At 39.3% G+C, this 18,654-nt stretch overlaps 1 protein-coding gene across 2 annotated transcripts in view; it reads right to left on the bottom strand.

Moving 5' to 3' along the window:
• USP9X (ubiquitin specific peptidase 9 X-linked) overlaps positions 1-17,676 on the bottom strand; it is a 107,047-nt gene extending 89,371 nt beyond the window's left edge. For both annotated transcript variants that reach the window (XM_085311296.1, XM_085311297.1), the window contains exon 1: positions 17,600-17,676. The gene's annotated coding sequence lies outside the window, so the exon portion shown is untranslated. The remainder of the gene's footprint in view (positions 1-17,599) is intronic.
• Between the last annotated feature and the right edge of the window lie 978 nt (positions 17,677-18,654).

Raw genomic sequence — 18,654 nt, 5'->3', positions numbered from 1 at the left:
AAGATTTTTTTTTCCAAGATGCTCCAGAATATGTATATTAACTTAAGATGGTATGGCAGCAAGATCAAAAGACAACAAAGGTAATTAAGAATGTGTTCACTTACTGTAAACCATTAATTTATGTTCAGGCTTTTGTCCATTTGAGAAATGAAACTAAATCATTTATAATTATTCTGAGTTGACCCAGTAGGTCTAATTCTGCCAAAAGCTACATTTTCCAACACCCAGTCCTTTACAGAGAACAGAAGAACATTAAACAAGGACAAATCATGGTTTAATATTTACACTTAAATAAAGCTCTAGATTTAGTAAAAGACTACACATATTTGCAGTAGATATGTCACCTTCTATCCTATCACCTTCTGAGGCTGCATTATTATGATATCATGTCTACTTATTGACACTGCAAGAAAGTAAAGAATATGTCTGAAGTTCGCATCAAGGACTGACAAAATGCCTTTAGTCCCCATTTCTGACTGCCATTATATTTGTAGTTTAGTCATATAGCCATAATACTTAAACACTTCACGATGTTTATCCAATTCTAAAATGGATGTAGTAGTCACACCCCCTCAAAACTATGTGGCAAGGTTTAATGTCCATAACACTTTGAGAACCCTCTTTGTTCCTTAAAGCATCAATCCAAACGCCAGTAATTACAAGAAGTTACACTATTAGACATTTTAAAAGATTGAATTTTACCTGATTTTAAAAAGGGATAATTAACTTGTAATGTTACTTCATACTCTGCTACAAGGAGTATTATTATTGGATGCTCAAAAGTCAATGAACAAATCCAAATACATTCCCATACTATAGAAAGCAAAAAACAGACTGCCATTCAAAAATGAAAGCTTCTCTCACCAAGATATGAATTCCTACAGCAAGGTACTAGGGAAAAGAAGAAATTTAAAAGTTTCAGAGAATTGAGTTACCAGTAATTTCCCACCAGCTGCCGAAGCACAATATAAAAGGAGAATGAAAAGCCTTGGAAATGTACAGATAGAATACATCACAGGATCTGAAAGAGACAGGCTAAACTAGACATCTCTTGGATACCTGCATTTACACAGAAGTACTCATCTCTGTTTTCTGAGCATGGAGATGTTCACAAGAAAGCCTCCCAATTCTTGAGAATTAATATTCATCATAAGAGCAGACAGAAGTAAATTGTATTTCTGTACTGGTTTGAAAGTTTTCTGATTTTTACTAGTTAAGGCAGTATCAAGCAGTGGTTCAGAGAACAATAACCAAAACATGATAGCAACACATTCAATCTCCTAGTGGACTGAATGTTTAAAACTGTTTCAGGAGAATATACAGGTTTATGTATCAATGCAGGTAAAAAAACTAAACTCCATTTTTATTAACTTCATGAAAATTTATTTTGATAAACATTAAAACAGAAGTTATACATTCCTTAATGAGCTTTTTCGTGCAATTTAAGACACAGTTCCTGAATATATTCTAATTGATTATCTTTATTTCTTATCTAGTATGTTTTTCCTAGCAGACATGATCATCCTCCATACTTAAGAAATACACAGTCACAATACCCTAGCAATTGTCATATACATCACTAAATAAGTGAAATAGTATAATGGCAGAGAAGGCTAAAATGTTCAAGTAATATTTCTGATCTGAATCTTAATACAAGATGGCCAAGAATCAAACAAGTTATAACTTCTACTAGATCTTGGAAAACAGGATATGGTACAAAATAGCACAGAATGGAAGCACGGGAGTAGGGAGATGAAGAGAAGAAATCAACTCAGAACATAAACCTGCTGAGTGAAAGAGAGCCACCAATGTGACATCCTACAGTCTCATAAACGTAAGATCAGTTTAACGCTTTTCTTTATAATAAATGCGAGATGCATTTGTGACTACCTGAACCTGTGTATTGCATTTGTCTTTACATGCTTTTCTGATTAAGTTTATAGTAAAATACAATTTTTTTTTCAGAAAATCTCCACTGATTGAAATAAGAATTATTAAGAAAGTTTTAAAAACCAAGACAATATTCCCAGACAAATCCTTCAGGAATCAGTTCTCAATCCCACACTACTCAGTATTATCAATAACCTAGAGGAAACTATAAAATTATTTATAAAGTTTGCACATGACACAGACTAATGGAGTAATAAAATTGAAGGCATGTCACAAACAGCGTAATCTGGATCATCTGATAAACTGAGTACAATAAAACATGCGCTAGCATAGCTAAGTATAAGGTCAATCACCAAGGCGGGGGGGGGGGGGGAAGGGGCATACAAAATACTTAGTGTGCATCAGAAAACATGACTAGAAGAATGCTCAGTGTACAAAAGCAACTGAACAAAAGTCACAATTGCTTATTTTCACAAGAATAGATTTCAGGATTGTTGTGTTTTTAAGCAGGAGCATACCATTTTGCTAACAGAACTCTTAAGAACTTGTGAATTGCAACCTGTTACATCCAGAAAAGCCATAAGTAGCAACAGACACTTTCTCATTTCATTGAGACAGCTAATCAGTGGAGAAGGTAATATCTGGAATCAAGTATCTCAACCAGCTACAAGACTGGCCAAAGGACAGAACACTGGAGACCATTCACTTTCGAGGCAATCTAGCTGTTCTGGGTTTTAAAGTCTTATTTATCTTTTTTCCTCCTTACAATAAGGGAAAGTTTCAATTTTCAGACCTCTGTGTTTACTCGCTTCTTCAACTTTTGGACATATCAGACAAGAACTGAAAAACTAGTAGGTAAATAGTGTATGAACTATGAAGTATATGAAATAGTATATGTAAGTATACTTACACCAAACTTTTTTTTTCCCAAAGAAGTAACTATGGCCAATCAAGCACAAGCAAAACTAGAAAAAAGCAGTGTAGACTTGCCATCCCCCCTACAACTTTTGATAAGAGGAGCATAATTTTCTACACAACTGAAAAGGAAATACTGTGTAATCAAGCCCAAAATTATAAATATAATAAAACATTATCTCATGCTAAGAGCTTTCAAGTCGCAGCTTCTCAGCTGCTAGAAACAGCACATAAAGCTAAGACAATCAGCTGAAATCCCTACCACCTACAGATTGCTACTTCTTAAATTAATGTCCATTCACAAATTTAACTTTTAAAACGTAAGTGATATAAAGAATAAGCTCAGTAACACTATTCTTCACAACAAGTAAGAAGGGATGATACTGAAAACATACCAGAATACTAAGTAAAATTGAAGTAACATTTACATTCACTGCAAAGCAATTTTCCAAGGTGTGGTTTTCCACTGAAAGGGGCTAGGAACTGTATCTTCCAACATATTAACAGCTAAGTACGACGACACTGTTATGGTTTTGAGTTGGAAATTAAAGCAGATAAGAGATATAAAATACAGCCAAAACACAAAACTAAACAGAGAGAAAACTCTATATTTAAGAGGTTTAAAACAAAATGAGTAATAAGTGAAGGAAAAGAAGTTACCACAGGCTATGCACAGGAAAACACTGCTAAATCTTCAACACTATAAAACAAAAGAAAAGGACACTTCAGGAAAAGGCTCTCAAGAGTGAAATCACGACAACAAGAGAGCACCAAGCACCATTTTTACCCATCGCTATGATGATTTTAAAGCAAGCATTCAGCAAGAAAGTCAATTCATGCAATCCAATACACTAGCTTCTATATGTTCTATCTATTCTACATAATGCTAAAACAAATCAACCAAACCTAATTCTGTTAACATGCAACTTTTCAATTGATTCAGCCAACATAAAAAAACTGTCTATTTATATTTTTCTCTGCTGAGCAACACCCGCTTTTAAAACACTAAAGCAACTGCTCAGGAAAAACAAGGCTGAAAGTTTTGTTTGCAGAACGTTGTCAATCTCAGTTTTGTTCCACCTTTGTCAACGAACACCATTAGTGCTACTCTTCTCAGTAGCTTAAACTGATTAAAATGTTTGTGCCTGGACATACCATAACTTGACAGCAAATCACGGGTTTTATTTAGTTCAGATTTGCTATAACAAATCTGGAATATTCATATTTAGATTGGCTTTAATAAAAGTCTTCCAAAATAAACAAATATTAATATTTCTATACAGAGTTTTCCTCCAAACTGCAAGCCCCAGTTTATTTTAGATATTTCAGAAGCTCCTTCTTTATCATCTTAAGGGATATTCTTCTCCTCTTTCATGATGAAATCTTTGGGCTTTTACCTTTGTAAAAGCTTTGTGCTTTTTATTTTTTAATGTCTCTGACATTTTGAGGATAGCAGTAAAACCACTGATGTATATCCACAACTTTAATTCTGTAACTTGCACAGAAAGCTTTTATTACTGCTTCAGGTTGGATTAGATTCTATGATTTCTCTCCGAAACAGTCCTAAAAGGTTTACTAGAAAAGAACACAAGTTTTGTAAGCTCTTAAGTAGCCACAAGTTATCTCATTTCTTTTTTGGCGATTGCTAAGAACCTGTATCCTCTTTTTCTGCTGACCTCTGGAACTTGCTAAAAGTTGTGTTTTCTTTACTGCAGGCCTCGTAAAGAAATCTCAGGGTTTTTCAGCACAATTAACTCCATCTCTTCTGCTAACAAAAAACCCTACTCCTCTGCCAACGGAAGAGTTAATGCTAATTCACATGTCCATCTGCAGACAAAAATCTAGAAGCTTAAGAAAAAAACAGCTTAAATCACAAGTGCTCCCTTTGACCTGCTGTACTATTCATATATAAGTCAGTAGTTCATAATCATAAGAGCAGTTTAATACATTTGGAAACTTCAGTTCTTGTTAGCAAAACAAATGAAAAAGTTAACAATACTAATGTTCCACTCCTGGAAGAGCCCACTCATTACAGAACTCTACAAATGTTCAAATTACGATATCCCCCAGAGAAACATACATACATATACAAACACACACACACGTGTGTGTATAAATATATATATATACACATATATATCTCACAGGTTGTTCCCACTCATTACAGAACTCTACAAATGTTCAAATTATTATTTCCCCCAGAGACATACATACACATACATGTATATGTATGTGTGTGTGTGTGTATGTATAAATAAATCCTAAGTTGTTACCTCTGATGAAGTTCATATAGTCTACTAGGCTACTTAAGAAGAACAGCTCTTTGAAGATGCTGAAAGGCCCGCACTACCTTGATTCTTCCTAAAGTATTTGAAAGGAAGCTTAATGGCATCTCCCAGGTTTAATCCATTTGTGGCTTTAAAACATGAAATTATTTATAGTATACTGCATACAGGACTTTAAGAAATCTAATACTATAAATATTCAAAATGTGTCAAACGCCATACAGCCAATGAATTACGGATATTACCACACTGTTACTTTTGCATATTACTCGTGTGTTCTTTGTTAAAACTTGAACACACCTCCAAATACATCACAATATACTCTACCCCATGCTACTGCCACAATTTTCACCACACTATAAGGCTTCTGTTTGAAAAATCAAAGGCTAAAGTTAGCATGTAAAATCAGGCCATTCTCTTCTCACTCCCTTCATCTTTAGGTATAAAGTTAGCAACAGAATTTAAAGGTTTCTCCAAACTATTTTCAACATTACACTTAAAGAAAATCATTCAAAGTAATTTTCATAATACTCTGTGATACTATCAATACATTACAGGAGTTATACCTCAAAGAATATGATTCAGACAATCTACCACTGGATTAACTGCAAATGATTAAAGCATTGAACAGCATCTATATCTGATATAAGTTAGAAGCATTTTACATTCTTGAATCATGACTAATGAACTTTATGAAATACTTAGACATTTTTAAATGCTTTAAATTCAACAAATATTTTAAGCATTCCCATAATACTAACATTAACTCCACTACAGTTTAACTCTGCTTTTTGTTTGGTATTCAATCAGAAAGCACAAACTAAGCACAGGAAACTGGACACTGACATCATCAAGCATAATTTAGAATGCATCAAACGCACAAAGGTGATATCTACTCAACTGGGAAGGTCAAGTTCATCCTTCAATTATAAGGTTCTTCTTTACAATTGCTTAAAACTTTGCCAAACTTCTGTTTTCCAGTGTACTAACCACATACCTTATTCAGCCTGAAGAATTTTGTAGAGTTCCACGTAGAATATGCTAGCTATTCACAAGAAAACATTTTGTTACTTCCTGTTGCCAAAATCAGTCCTTACAATCATTTCAGCCAGAAGATACATGCTCTGAAAAAAAAACACTTTTACACAAGCTCTGTAGAGGTGTTATAAGCTGATAGCTAATTTTTTTGGAAGACTATCTGCCTTAAACATGCTCCACTCCAATTAAACTTGTTCAATCCATCTGCCCAAACATACTCAGAACATGACTGAAAACAGTCTATCCACTGCAGAAGACTTATATAATAGTTTGCCTTAAAAACTCTGTAGGGCAATAAGAAAGGACAACAGGAACAGCACTTTCTATGTATATCTTAATGCCATTTCGGCCAGTGAAAGCTGTTGTTTGATTTACATGCAAAAGGTTAAGCAGCACCGGAAGTTAGACAGGAACAAGTAAGGAATCCCCTGAAAAGCTGATCATGAACCAAGTAGGAATAGAAACCTGAAGGGTTATTTCCATTCTTCCATAGACTCAGAAAGTGGATCCACTGCTCCTGAAACTTAGTATTCCTGTATCTATCAAACCTATCAGAAAGCATGTCAACAGCCTTCCTTACTGTGAAATGCAGGAAATAATCATCTAATACTACCACATCCTAAAGAGTAAGCATGGGTTTTAAAACACCATTGTAGCTGATGACCAAAATCCTTCACTAAAGAGCAAGTCATTCTCCAAAAAGCTGAACAGTAAGAACTAATCTCCTGGTACCCAATAGTTAACTGCTAAATCACACACCCCCTTGCTGAAGTGTACTCCACTCAGTACACAATATAGTCTAATAAAGCTACTAGTTTTCAGCTGAATCTACTCCACCAACAAGCTAAGACAGACAACAGGAATGTTCAACCGCTCCTTCTAGAGACAGTGCTTAAACTGACTTGAAGTGACTGTGGCATGTGTAGTCACTGCAGAACTCTTGTAAGGTAGCTGTACCATCATAACGCATAAATGCACCTACTCTGCTTGTATTACTGGAATTTCAGTGAGAAAAGACAATCTTATTCCCAAATAAGAGAATTATATGCTGGTAGATTTCAGAACACAAGTTTCACTAGATATCTGCATGTGGACAAGCCTTACCTGAAGGTACAGCTTCACAGCCTGCTGAAACAATGTGAGTCTACACTGTCACAAGGGACATGATCTTGCCTGCTCTCATCCTAACCACCTTCTCAGCACCAGCATTAGCCCTTGTGTAGTCACACAGCCAGCCAGAACAAGAAACCAATCTGGCTGAAAGGTAACTGGAGAAAAGTGGGAGAGGAATGAAAAATATTTTAGTTTTCCGCTGAATCACATGCCATATGAACAGTAACAACAGGACAAGAAACAGGCATAATCTCTAACTATGGATAGAACTATCTATTTCAGCTTCAGTGCAAATCAATCATGAAGATACACTCTGAGAGTTACAGGAGGAAAAAGGAAGGAAGTAGAACACAGATAATTATAGTTAGCATTTATTTAACTAGAATCAGCAACCAAAGTTCATATACGTCAGACCAGAAATGAGTCTTGGCACTGTGGAGGTATCATATAGGCCAAAATTTTTTCCTCAAATACACTGGTTATCACAGGAGAAAGCAAACAGAAAAAGCTGATCAGTATATGGTATGTGCTAGAAACCTCAGCTGATGAAAGGCAGAAGTTTAGTCACACACACGCACACACACAAAAAAAAAAAGGGAAAAGAAAAGGAGAAAAAAAAAGATAGAGCATTCAAGGCTAAGTCTGAAAAGGGGAATGCAAAAACTCTGTCTTTTCCCTGGAAATTAAGATAAAGCTAGTGAAGCACATAACAGAAGAGGACATTTTGATCACAGTGAGCCATGAAAATGAACTTAGTACACTTTCAAAAAATGTGACCACAGGCACGGTAAGTCAGTGACAAAGCTGCAGTAGGGAAGGTAGAAGATGTAAAACAGGCATGCTGAGATTTTACTTCTGCTGATGAAGAGGGAAAAAGCTAGAGTTATGGAACTGTAAACACTGCTGCAAGTTCAAAATATGATCCAGAGACATAGGTCAAAAACACCTGGAATTACAGATGACAGAGCATGAGGAAGAGTAAAACAGCAGTGTCCACTATGATTGTCAAAATCTCACTACATTCAGTGGAATAAATGTTCAAGAGAGAGGGATTGAGACTCCTGATACATGCTCTCCAAATTTGTCCAAGGCTCAATTTGTCATCCTGGTCCTGTATAATCTAGAATTTTCAGGGTAATTACTGTAATTTAATTTCCATCAAACTGAACTTATTTCCAGTCCTCTGGATGGATAGTAATCAACTGAGTCACCAGAAAGTAAAACTATCCATACCTTATTTTTTGCAGAAGTTAAACGACATTTCACAAGACATGAAACAGAACTGTGGAAACTGAAGAGAGGTAGCAGTGTTAGTGTTAAGGCAGCAATACAGAACCATTAAAAATTGAATTCTGTCTGTGTTCTCTCCATACATATTGCAGGACAAACCAAAGATTTTTCAGATTACCCCTCATCATCCTCCTCTCACCTTCTGGGTATTGAGACACACAAGGGATAAACTGAGAGAAAGAGTAAAGAAGCACAAAGCAACTTTAGCCAACATAAGGTGTCTCTAGCACATGAATATCAAAAGTCTGGTGAAACCCTATGATAGAAAGAAATTTTGATGTTTATAATCTCTGTATCTCAATTCTTCATCAATAAAACAGGAGACAATACACGCGTTTCAATTTACAGTGTGATGTGAGAAGTAATACATAAATTTTTGTGAAGTATATAGTTAGAGAATGAAAGTACCAATGAAGTTCATTAATGATTACCACCTCTACTCAGCACAGGATTCAGACTGATTTAACACATGCACTTACACTGTGAATTGCAACAGTAAAATACTGAATAATAATCCAACTCAACCCATATTGCAAACTGAATGAGTCAAGAACCTAACAGAGGAAAAGTTCATAATTAAGCAGGGAAAAACAGGGGGTTGTGCTGACAAGTTTGACTCTCACACTGCCTAATTTTCCTTCTTCACATAAACACAAGGAATCTCCATTTAAACTATCTTCAATTCAAGCTATAATTACCCATTTCAATTATAAAATGGGTAACTAGATTATATGACTTGTGTATTTTTCAAGGCTCTTTGCATTGTTTTTCACAGCACACAATTTTCAAGAAACTTCAATGAGCCAATTGAAAATTCAACCAGAAAAATGAAGAACTAAAGTATTTTAAAAAAAAATGAGCTTTTAGTTTTGTTGAGGAATCTGTTCTGAAACATAACAAGTCACAAGTCCTAATGAAATAATATATACTATAAATGAGAAGGGAAAAAAATAATACTCCTATCCAAATTCTATTTTTGTCTCATCTTTGGGGGGAGAGCATGGAGGAACAAACTTTTCACTTGCAGCTATCAAATTTCTGAGCAAAAATAGTGTACCTCAAACATCACCCTCTCTTTTAAAACCTAAGAGCAAAAAAACTCAACTGATACTATATCCTGTGACAAGTTGTGGTTGTTTGTAAATAAAGTTCTCTTTTTCCAAAAAAACTCTCTGTTTTTTTGGAAACACCCAACCTCACCAATTTTGGGAATGTAAAGCATCAACTACACAGGAACATGTAAGCATGAGAGAGTACATGAACATCCAACTGGGTACTCTAACTTCTCAGGTAACTTTTTCAGAGAAAAACTGTAAGAGGAAACAAAGAATTGATTAAACAGAGGACACTCACGAAGGAAAATATAAACTGGTAAAAGCCTAGACCGTAATTTTCAAGATTAATAAAATCTCAGCACTGAGTTTCTTCAAAGCCAAACAGTTAACCCCAGGCTAAGCAGGCAGCTAGTATCAATCTAAATATTCAGACAAAACTTTCCCTTTTTCTATTAGGAAAAAGATATATCAATGAACAACAACAGGAAGTATCTTAAGAGAAAAACATTTCCAAAGTTTGTGAAAGAAGCATTCAAAAAGCCCTTTAAATGCCTACTCTACCAGTCTATGCAACAACAACAGAAACGTACCCCAAATTAATTTTTCTAATTCCTACAGATGGAAAAACTGTTGCACCTGAATGTTTAAACTTTAACATGGTTATTAACTTTTTTCTTGATTCTAGCACCAACGTTCTGAGAAAACAACTTACACGTGTCAAATACACTAAGAAAGCAGATTATCTTAGATATAGAACAATATAGAATTTTGGTGGGCAACTGCCATTTAGAAGCTAAGCAATTTATAATTATAAATCCTAATTTCAAAAGCTTGCTTTAAATGAGGAATGCAAAGTAAAAGAAAAGAGCCTGTCTTCATTTTAAGTGTGAACAACTATTATCTATTGCATTTTCAGACTCACAAAGAACCCTGGGGCTCATCAACACTGAAAAAAACCTCCTATTATACTTTAGGTATAGTATTACAGAAGACTACACTTCAAAATTTGTAGCAGTTCTCACAGAAGAGATTTCTGTTCTCTTCTCTCAACTGCTAGTAACTTGCTGCTGGTCTAGGTAATGTATACAACTTCTGCAACATCTCAGTTTTCCTGTGTAAGAGACACTTAAGTAAGTGGAAAATTTTTAAACAATGGTTTAAAACCAACCACCCCAACAAGTTTTCTGAGACCTGAAACCGCAAGTTTTGTAAGCACTGAATTTTGTACGGTAGAATATAATTTTAAAGACAGCCTCCAAAAGTATAAATGCAGGATGAAACAACACAGCGCATCTGTATCTCCAAATCAAACTCTTCTTTTGACTACTGCTTCCTAACAATAAAATGAAACTAACACTATGTTGGTCATCCATTATCGCTATTCAGCTGCCTCTGGGCACCATACACAGAAGTTGCTATTGGGTTTTAAATACTTGTTCTACTATCAGGGAGGTAATATGAAGAAAAAATCAAGACAGGATGCACACCAAACTCTCCTTTATCCTGTCAAAGCAGCCAAAGCAGCACTTATTCCACGACCCTCAATCATACACCTGCTAACCAAAGGCTAATCCTGAATACATGTTTTTTTTTTCCCCCATGGCTGAAAACACATTAATTTATAGCAAGGTTTCACAATCACTACGCTGAACTTGCTATATCTGCTGCTATTATGAAAATAAAGCTTTTCATTTCATGATGAATTTCAAACCATTTTCCCAGTCCTAAAATGAGGAAGAAAAGGCAAAGGAATTAATGGCTTTTAAGAGTCACAATGGGAATGCAAGTTTCAAGTCATGTCTTCAGTTTATGTCTAATAAACTGTCAACCACAGCGATCTGAATAAACTGATATGAGAATAACAAGATTTTCAGGCAATCTAGAGGTTATCGTCCTGTGTAATTACCAGAATTATCTGAAAGAAACTTCAATAGAGTAAGATAGATATAAACCACTAAAAAAATTGACATTACTACTTTACCCTCACCCCAAAAAAGGTACCTACCATCTAAAAATATTGTATATACACCTGAACATGCATGTATAAACACACATATAAGCAGCAAGTAAGAGCATCTGGAATCTTAAGGTCCCACTGAGATAAGAGAGCATTGCCTGGAAGTCAAGTCAAGGTACATGGAAGGCTGTGCAAAACTGGAGTTTAAAACTTCAGAGAAAAAAAATCACTGGGATTTTACCTTCAAGCTCCAGAGAGCCACAGTTTAAAAAAATAATAATACTGTAAATTATCAGAGCCAAAAGATTTAGAAAAATGGCAAGGTCAGAAATTCACTGAACAATTAACACTTCAATTCTAAATCAGAAATATATGGAGTCTAATAGCAATCAAACCCATGGTTTGAGCTTTCAGTATACCAAAATTTTGGTCTTTCAGTTTCCATTCACTTAATATTTAGGCTAAGCTAATCCACTTTTCTCCTTCAAGATTCAAATTCATGGACTCATTCTGTTGCAACTTACTAAAAACATACTGAAGCACTTTATTGGTTCAACAGCAGAAAAAATAAATATCAAAAAGTACAAGGCTCACGTGCTTAGATGCCATTATCTTTTGACAACTATGTTCATTCTAATTCTGATTTAAGAAGGGGGGGGGAAGGTGAGATGGTTTGTCTTCCCTCACTATTGATCTTCATTTCTGGAAAAAAAAAGACAACAAAAATTTGAAATTCCATCCAAAGCCAATACAATCTGCCATGACCCTGCTACAGCACAGTGCTAACAAACATACTTCCCTCCAATCAGAAAAGTCTGTTTGGTAATAGAGGGAGCCTATTTCACACACATTACTACTGTTTTTCCTTTATTGAACACACTTCTAAACAAATCTCCTTTTTCTTCATTCCCCATTTCAGAGTGTTACAGATAAGACCATTCTGTAAAAACAAAAACCAACCAACAAAACAAAAAAACCTTTTCAACCTTTTCCTCTGCCCAGATCTACTTTCACTAAAGCTAGGCAAAAAGTTAAGCAGCAAGCAAACATCCTAAGAGTCAAGGCTTATGGAATGTATAATGCAAAGCGAATTTCTGTGTCATGCATGTTGCCATATAGCTGTTATAAAATGGTGTTTTGTGTCTATAACAAAGGCTCTTCCAGAGGTAATTTTCCACTATTTAGATTTTGGATATCTTGCACGGCAGCTTAACAAAAAGTTAGCCCCGACATTCCCTCTTGAACATTGTTCTGTTAAAAAAAGTATCAGGGAATACTTTAGAGTTCATAGCAGACAGGGGAAGAGAACATCAGCAAACATCAAGGAGTAACACAGACATTACTGTGTCTTGCCTTGAACATATTCTTAGCTCAAAAAAAAAGAAAGATGTACATCTGTGAATGGAGAATTCTAACAGCTGAAACCTTCCCATTTTAAGTGACGCAATGTGGAATTCCCCTCCTATGAGTGAATTCATGGCTAAATGCTAACTACCAAAAAAACATGATTTGCTAGGATGTGCAGTAAGGCTAAAAGCTGTAATTTACATGCAAGAGAATCACATTTTTCTGTTGGCAGTCATATATGGATTGAAAACTGCATCACAGAACATGCTCGTATACTGTTTTGTAAACAGGTCATTGTGGATGTTGATGGGATACAAAAGTATCCCTTGCTAATATTCCTGATGTTCATCAATACTTCTAAAGTAGTCTACAATTTAACTTTACAAATAATGTTGAAAATAGTAGCACTCACAATATGACTGAATTATTTTAAATCTACATTCTATAGACCCCTTCTGGAATTCTAATAACAAAAAGAAGTTAACCAGAAGCAATGAAATCATTCTCAATTAATATTAAATTATCATTTAAGGAAACCACAAAGCAGTAAAGTTTCTTTTAAAAAGCAGTCTATGAAAACATGTATCCAAATGTTTTCTATTCTGAACATTTTAGTTTTTATTTGAAAACATGTCAACAGCTGGCAATAAAAAAAAAATCTTTGAACCAAGCAGACTGAAGATCAACTCAAATAGAGAGAGTAATAAATGGCTTCTTATAAAAAGAAGAAAATACCAGGAAATTCACATGGGAAAATGCAAAAGGAACTGGCAGTACTATTAAGCTACCTTAAAAGAGGTTTTACACTAACTCATAACTGTCAACTTTAAGATCTTATTTACTCTCATTCTATCATCTACTATTGTGGGGAAAGTTGTTAACAGTTTTCTTGCAACCTTACCAACACTCAGATCTATCAGAGTGCTTAAAAGTACAGTGGGATTGAGGGGACACATGAAACTTCTCAGAAATGCTGTAGTTGACATTTTAAGGGAGCAAAATCATGACAGAGGGGAGTTTCCGAAACTGTGCAGCTATTCAAGACTGGAAACAAGAAGATCCAAGTCAAAACAATTCTTTCCAGAAGTGCAGAGGCAACCTTTGTTAATCATATTCCTAAATCATACTACAGCTTTGAGCAAAGCAGAACTCTGTTAAGAGGCATACAACAAAACTGTTTTAAGACAGCTAGACTCATGAAACTGTTTTTATCGTCTCAGTGTGAGAGCTTTAAGATGTCTCTATATTAACAAGAGAACAAAAACTAGATTTAATATGTGAAAAACACTGCTGCCATTTACAATACACGAATCCAAGTAGCTCATACTTCCCAGGTCACTCAGAGAAAAAAAAAATCTAATCATATTATATGCAAGCATATACTCGTGAAAGATCTTCTTCTTCCCATCCTTTGACTCTGCTACAGGAGAATCATTTCTTTTAATTACTTTTCTGCAAAAAAAGCTTTACCAAATTGCTCTCCTTAAACATAACCAACCACTTGAATAGATCACTGAGCAACAGATATTTGAAACTACAAGACATTTTGCAGTAAGAAAACTGATGGAAGGGGAGCAGCATTAGGGTCATGACAAATGTTCTACACTAACAGTAAAGGGCAGGCAGAGTAAAATAGCTTAATTTTTAATTCTTCATGTTTTCGTTAGGTTTGCATCAGGAAGACAGCATACATAACAAAGTTCAGTTATGTAAAAAAAAATTGTGTTTATATACAATATCATGCATGAAATAAGGAAAGCCTATAGCAATGGTACCCAGCATCATGAGTTTTGCAAAGAGCAAGATATTAAAACAATAGATGGACATTATCAAGATAAGTTCCCATAGCAGGCCCTAAAGTGCAGCTTTAAATTTTGAACTCTTAGGTTTAAACAAGAGATACACCGAAGAGGGAAGGAAGAAAGTATTTCCTACGGAACTTGAAAAAAAATTCCCAATACATACCTGACAGAACCATTAACTTTATATCATATTTTTATTATATTATAATTATTTGCTCAACCTAATTAATAACTGTTATTTTTACTCAAAGTAGTGTGCCTTTTAGAAAGTCCTACACTAATTTCAATTTTAAATTTAAGATGTCTTGGAACTTAAGTACTATAGCTAGGTACCTTTACTTTCTTAGGTGTCTATTTATTTTTGCCTATCCACTAGTTTTGTCTATTCTGAGTCTCAACTGTAAGAATTCCAGAATTTTAAATAAAATGTATAAACCTAATAGTTCGTATTAACAACAGAGAGTAGTTGCACTGGTCTGCTTTTGAATATAAATGCATCATGATGTGGGAAACAAAACATTCATATAAGGGTGACTGCATTCTAGAGATACAGAAATAATAAACAGTTTTGCTTTTACTATCCTTATTTGTTACCACCTCCAGATGTACTCCTCCCGTCAGTTCAATGGGCAGAAGTACCACCATAAAGGCAAATTCAGCAAGACATGAAGCAGCAGTCTGGGAAGAGCAAGACTGAGGCTACCCAGAAGAAATACTATTAAAAAGCCTACACAAAAGACGAGAAGAAAAGTACAAATGATACTGAAGAGAGAGGAAGAAGTTACTATGATACAATCTTACACATTTATTTTAATAATAATCCCCCCTCCAAAAAAAAAAACAAGCTGATACTTGAGTTTCCTCCACTGCAGCTCATTCTAAGAGTGTGTTTTCTGTTCAAAGCTATCATTAAGTATCACTGTTGTACAGGCTATCCAGCCTTTTCCCTGAACCAAGTTCTGCAATAGATCAACCAATGTATTTTAAATGCTTCCCCCAAATTCCTGTCATGAACTATCCTCTCTTAGTTCAAGGAAAACACATTACTCCAATTCTAAGAATAAAAATTATTAAAAAACAAACAAAAAAACCTTCATGCATGACTTATATTTTGCTGGAAAAAAAGTATTATTTGACCAGCAACATTTATGATGGAGAGTCCTGCCAACTTCTTACAGTAAAACCTTAAAAAAAGAAAAAAAAGAGTAAAGTTAGATGCCTACAAATTTCCAAGTTACCCCTAATCTTTCTTATGAGAGATGCCATTACAATTCCATAGTCAATTGAACGTCAATCCTCCAAATGGCCTTCACTAGTCCCTTCCTAAACATAACAATTGTACTATCTATTTGGAGGGCATTTGATAGGCCTGAAGAAAAACACAGATTATCTAGTGAGTCTGTCATAACAAATGCTGCCACCAGTATATTTAACACAGTATATTAATATCTAAATTCAACAGCTTTTAAAAATGCAGGCCCAGTTGTGCAACTAGGTCAGTTGGGCCTTGTGCTTGCTTTGAGCCTGTGACTTCAGAGGGTCTTTGGACTGATACAAACATCCACAAATGGGAATATGACTGCAGAACCATGAATATAAATCAAGTTGTACAGACAGCATAAAGATAGGTGAGACAGATACAGTACATCTACAGTAAGTCAGGGAGTCCTTTCAACATTTAATTAGTACAATTCTTTTCTGAAAGATATTTTCTCTATATATAGTTGTGCTGTGTGTATGCATGATGTATCTCCAAAATACTCTACTGGACTTCTTAAAGAGCAACCTGAAAATTCAACACTACATTTTAAAACCCATTTCAACACTTTTGGATGTTTCCATGAGAACAAAATTACTCCAGAATGAAACGAAGGATTTTCAGCAGCTATTCTCCTGGTACACAAACAATGCTGCACAAAGTGAGACGGCACACACTAACAGCGTGGTTACCAGCATAAAAACCCTGCAAGCCACCCAAACAGCAAAATCCTCAATTTTCTTGAGGACAATAACGAGAGACCAGCTGCAGCCGAACTGTGTCCTACTACCCCTGCCTCACACCTCGAACAAGGCGACCAGGGTTGTATTTCCTAAAATCGGTCGCGACATCGAGCGCTAAGACGTAACTTCGCAGAGACGCAGCAGGGCGAACTAGAGGAAGATAAGGGGGAGGGGGAGCAGCAAGCGACGAGCGTTTTTTTATTCATCAAAACAGGCCTGCTGGAAGCCGAGGCTAGAGGAGTGGCCTGCGTGTTAATAATGTTTACAGCGGGCGTGAACGAGCTGGTGCTGGCGGCTTTCAGCGAGGCAGGAGGAGAAGCGCCTCGGCCCGGCCTTATTTCCAGGCGTCGCCGGGGCCTAGGCGGCTCCAATCACTCCACCTCAGTAATGGCGATCGGTGCGAAGGGAAGCGAGAAGCCGGGCCGGCAGCGCCGGGCGCAGCGCTGCGGGGCGCCGCCGCCAGGCCCCGCTCCCCCGCCGGCGGNGCCCCGCCGGGGGCACGGGGCGGGGAGCGGGGTGCGCTCCCACCCCCCGGCGGCCCGGGGAGAGGATGAGGAGCCGTCAGCCATTTTCCCTTGCCCTCCAAAACACCGGCGATGCAGGGCCGCGCGCCGGCGGCTGCGAGGGAGGCGCTGCCGCCGCCCGTTACCTACGCTTCCCCCCTTCCCCCGCCCCGTCTCCGCGCCCTCCGCTCGCCGCCCCGCGGGGCCCGGCTCGCCCCTTCCTCCCCGCTGCCCCCGCCGTCCCGCACCCCGACTCGGGGAGCGCCATTCCCGGGGAGCGCCTCCCTCCTTCCCTCCGCTCCGCTCGGCGCGGCCGGCGGCAGCGCAAACAGCTGCACCCACACGGCCGCCGCGCCCGGGCCTCGGCCGCGGCCCCGCCCGGGCCCGGCGCTCCGCCACTCACCCCCGCACGGCGTCCCCTTCTCCCGCGGCTGCTGCTGCGACGGCCCGGTGCCCTCCTGGGTGCTGCCGAAGGAGCGCGGCCGGGGGCTGTCTCATCCCAGGCAGCCAGCAGGGCAGAGTCTCATGCCAGGCCCCGCGATCCTGGGCGTGCAGCCGGCTGCCTGAGGGGGCGGCTCCGCTTGCCCGGTTCCCCCGCGGGCGGGCGCTGGGTACTGCGGCGGCAGGAAGGAGCCCGGAGCCGCTGCCCGCACGCCGGATCTCGGCCCTGGCCCTGGCCGCTCCGCTCTCTCCGCTGCTGGCGGCGCCGCCGGGGCGTTTTTCCTGCGTCACCAGCTCCTGCCCGGCCGCCCTGGGCTCCGGCTCCGGCTGGGGCTTGGCCGGGGCCTGCGCGCTCCGCTCCGCCCCGTCCGGGGACCGGCACACGCGGGGGAGGGGAGCACACGCACCCCGCGCCGCTGCCCGGGGCCCGGGGCTGGGGGCTCGGCTCGGCTGGGCAGCAGCGGCCGGCGGCTGCGCGCGGGCAGGCAGGAAGGGAGGGAGGGAGGGAGGGAGGAAGGAAGGAAGGTGGCAGCGGAGGGGCCGGCCCGGGCGCTGGAGCTCTCGGCGCTGACGGCTCCGTGCGTGCCGCGGGGGAGGGGGGCGGGCAGGGCGGAGGGAGCGAGGAGGCCGGACGCGGCGGCGGCGGCGACTCCTCGCGCTCGCGGCAGCGGCGCAGCTCAGTCTCGCGGGGCCCCGGGCAATATGGCGGCGCCGGCAGCGCGCTCGGCCCGCGGCGCAGGCTCTGACCCCGCGCGGCGGCGACGGCGGCGCCTCCACCACCCGAACGGCCTGACCGCCTGCCCCCCCGCCCGGAGCTGCCGCTCCCGCCGCCGCGGCGTGGCCCGGGCCGCCCCCACCCCTACGCGTGCGGGCAGCGCCAGCAGGGTCGCCGCGGGGCGGTTGGGCGCGTGCGCGAGGGTGGCCGCGGGGGCGGGGGGGGGACGGGACGACACACGAGATGCGCGCGCGCGCGCGCGGCCGTTTCGTTTCGCTTGGGCTCGAGCGCGTTCCATTGTG

This window comes from Rhea americana, unplaced genomic scaffold (assembly GCF_003343005.1).
Source record: "Rhea americana isolate MKP2758 unplaced genomic scaffold, rheAme1 scaffold_339, whole genome shotgun sequence".
Taxonomy (NCBI): Eukaryota; Metazoa; Chordata; class Aves; order Rheiformes; family Rheidae; genus Rhea; species Rhea americana.
The sequence above is the reverse complement of the archived record's forward strand: the minus strand, read 5'-3'. Positions and strand labels throughout refer to the sequence as shown.